General features: G+C 42.9%; 1 pseudogene; it reads right to left on the bottom strand.

Annotated features, from left to right (window-relative positions):
- Positions 1–2,909: 2,909 nt before the first annotated feature.
- Positions 2,910–3,482, bottom strand: LOC108977794 (annotated as a pseudogene).
- Positions 3,483–3,636: the final 154 nt, after the last annotated feature.

The following is a 3,636-nucleotide window of genomic DNA, read 5'->3' as shown; positions in this document are numbered from 1 at the left end:
AGGTAGTTCTTTAAAGATTGCGTACTCTCAGTTTTATCGCAAAAAAGCACATCTACAAAAGTGCGTGTGGTGTTCAATGCATCTCAATCAACTTCAAACGGCACTTCGCTGAATGACATCCTACTCCCCGGTCCAGTTCTTCAAGCAGATCTGACCATCTTAATTCTGCGATGGCGATTATTCAAATATGTCTTCAATAGCGATATTGAGAAGATGTATTGCCAATTCCTAGTGAAGGCTGATCAAACGAAGTACCAGCGAATCGTTTTTCGCACCTGTCCGATCGAACAAACTAACATTGTCGAATTGAAGACGGCAACGTTCGGAATCAACTGCGCTCCTTATCTGGCAATAAGGTCGTTACTTCAATTAGTTGACGACGTTGAAAGCTCACTACCAGTAGCCTCAAACATACTCAGGAAGTGCATGTATGTTGATGATATCTTAGCAGGTGGACACTCTATGGAGGCTGCAATTAAAGTTAGAAATGAAATAAGACTAGCGTTGGAGTCGGCAGGTTTCCCATTAAGAAAATGGACAGCCAATTGTGGAAAAATTTTACAAGGCCTACCAAAAGACCACTTGCTCAACAAAGAATTTTTAGATTTCGAAGACACAAGTGATGTCAAGGCTCTTGGGATAAGGTGGAACGCACATACTGACATCTTCTACTTCAAAACAAAACCAATACTCAGCCCAGAATCCTTTACAAAGAGAGCTATCCTATCAGATATTGCCAAACTGTTTGACCCACTAGGATGGCTAGCACCGATTATAGTAATAGYCAAAATGATAATGCAACACATTTGGTTAGAAGGAACACAATGGGACGAGGTTGTATCTCCTAAAACATTGAATCGTTGGCACACATTCATGGACAACCACAGGTACATAAGTAACATTCAAATTCCACGATGGGTCTACTTTTCGCCAACAGACGATGTGTCCATTCATGATTTCTGCGATGCATCAGAGAAAGCATACGCAGCAACTGTCTACCTGCGCGTAAGGACAAGCAACGCATTTTTCGTCAGCCTCTATTGGCAAAAACCAGAGTGGTACCTGTCAAAACTATATCTTTACCGCGTCTGGAACTGTGCGGCGCCGTATTACTGGCCGAAACACTTGAATCTGTCGTCAACAACCTGGAGCTGACACATCTTAATCTCAAACTATGGACGGATTCGACCATCGTTCTCGCATGGATTCGCAAGCCACCATGTTCATGGTCAACGTTTGTATCCCATTGAGTGACAAAAATCGTAGGAAAGGTCGGTAACGCAAACTGGAATCATGTCGATTCAGGTTCTAACCCTGCAGACTTAGCCAGTCGGGGACTTCTGGCACAGGAATTGGTGGAAAACACCTTGTGGTGGCAGGGACCTTCTTGGCTGCAAGAAGATCAATCTAAATGGCCATCCCAACAAAACGACTACGAGACGACAATAGAGGAAAAACAGGTACGTGTACATGCTTGTACAACTATACAGGGGAATTCTAACGACATTCTTGACCGTTTTTCTAATTTGCCAAGAGCTTTGAGAGTTTTATCATACATTATGAGATTCTCTCAAAGAACTCATCCAAAAACAAAAGCTTCCTTTCAACAAAAGTCTTGCTTAATTTCTTCCGAAGAAATTAAAACAACGACAAGACGTTTGATAACAATTACACAGTAGCAGAAATATGGTCAAGAATATGATTGTTTGAAATCCGGTAAGCTGATTGATGCAAAGTGAAATACTCTCTAAGGGTGAAAAACTTGATACGACCCATTATCCATAACTGCAAGACGTGCRCGATCTTCAAAAAAAGAGTGCTCAGGCACAACTTATGGGTGCACTTTCGACCGAACGATCTACATTTTCACGCGCTTTTACGAATACGGGGGTAGATTTCGCGGGTCCGTTCGAAATAAAAAGCTACCGTGGAAGAGGATGCCGTGTATCCAAAGGGTATGTCTGTCTGYTTGTCTGTTTTACAACAAGGGCCATCCACTACCGATCTATCGACACAATCATTTTTAGCAGCCCTCTCTAGATTCGTTTCTAGAAGAGGGTGCCCCRAGAATATTTATTCGGACAATGGTACAAACTTCGTTGGAGCATCGAGATCCCTAAGGTCCGAACTTAAAGCCTTCATAGCCGATTCTCGCAACAATGCTATCTCTTCTCTTACATGGCATTTCAGCTCCTCATATGGGCGGACTTTGGGAAGCAGGTGTGAAAAGCTTAAAGAGTCATTTTCGCAAAATTGCGTCTGGGCACAAATACACTCTTGAAGAGTTCAACACACTCTTATGTCGAATTGAGTCTTGTCTTAATTCCCGACCATTGAGCCCAGCCGCAAACGAACTTACTGATTTGGAGCCACCTACTCCAGGACATTTTTTGGTCGGTTTACATCTGTTGGCCCCACCAGAACCGGATATAAATGAGAACAGTGCCTCTATCGTAAATAGATGGCAAAACCTTAAGGCCTTACATCAATCCTTCTGCAAAAGGTGGAAAACCGAATACCTGAACGAAATGCAGAAACGCATAAAGTGGAAACATCCAAAAATAAACATAAAGACAGGTGAGCTTGTCGTCATAAAGGAAGACAATTTACCACCGAATGAGTGGAGACTGGTGGTCTTACCGGAACGACGATCAACCATTTCTTTGTTCGCGTGTATAATGCCCGCACATATCATATTATCGGGATTAGGGTCCACATTGTCTAATAGTTACATACCGAATCCCATAAGATTATTGCGTGCACCTGGCAGATCCAATGACTGCCGTGCCCTGAAGACCTTTTGTGCTCTTTGTTGTTTTTCTATCGGGCGAAAAAAAAAATACTCGCCACTCATTTCCGAGGGCTAAAAAACAAAAAAAAAAAAGATATTTAACGTCAGTGGCAATTTTATGCTGAATTTCAATTTATTGCAGCGAACTTGCAGGCAATGTGAGCGGTGTGGTAATCCAACACTGCAATGTGGCCGTTGGCAATTCGACCAGCAGCACCTTAACGGAAACGCTCTTAACGTTGAAACCAACGCTGCCAGCGGGAACAGCCTCTGGCAAAGCTTCGTGGTGCATTTCGACGGACTTAACTTCAGCGGTGATGTGAAGGGCATCGATAAGTGTCTTGCCTTCAGCATTACCATCCTTACGATCAACCTTCCATCCCTTGAACCATGGCATGTTGGTGGATGCTTCCAGCATGTTATCACCATGCCAGCCAGAGATTGGCACGAATGCAACAGCAGCTGGGTTGTAACCGATCTTCTTGATGTATGAGAATACTTCCTCCTTGATTTCCTCATAACGAGCCACTGTATGGTGGTTCAGACGAAGCCATCTTGTTGACACCAACGATCAGTTTTTTCACACCAAGGGTGAAAGCAAGAAGAGCATGCTCACGTGCATTGTATAAACCTACAAGTAACCAATCCTTCATTTTTCACTAACACATACGCAAAAATCTACTACGAATTAGGCACTTGGTACGGGTTGCCCTTAAATATTCTACTACAAATTAGGCACTYGGTTCGGGTTGCCCCCAAATATTCTGCTACTAAAACGTTCCAATGCCTCAAATCTGCTATAGTGTGTTGCCGTGTGAGGTTTTAAAATTTATAACTTTAACAAT

This window comes from Bactrocera latifrons, unplaced genomic scaffold (genome assembly GCF_001853355.1).
Source record: "Bactrocera latifrons isolate USDA-ARS-PBARC rearing strain unplaced genomic scaffold, ASM185335v1 scaffold_956, whole genome shotgun sequence".
NCBI classification, from domain to species: domain Eukaryota; kingdom Metazoa; phylum Arthropoda; class Insecta; order Diptera; family Tephritidae; genus Bactrocera; species Bactrocera latifrons.
This window is presented reverse-complemented; position numbering and strand designations above follow the sequence as displayed.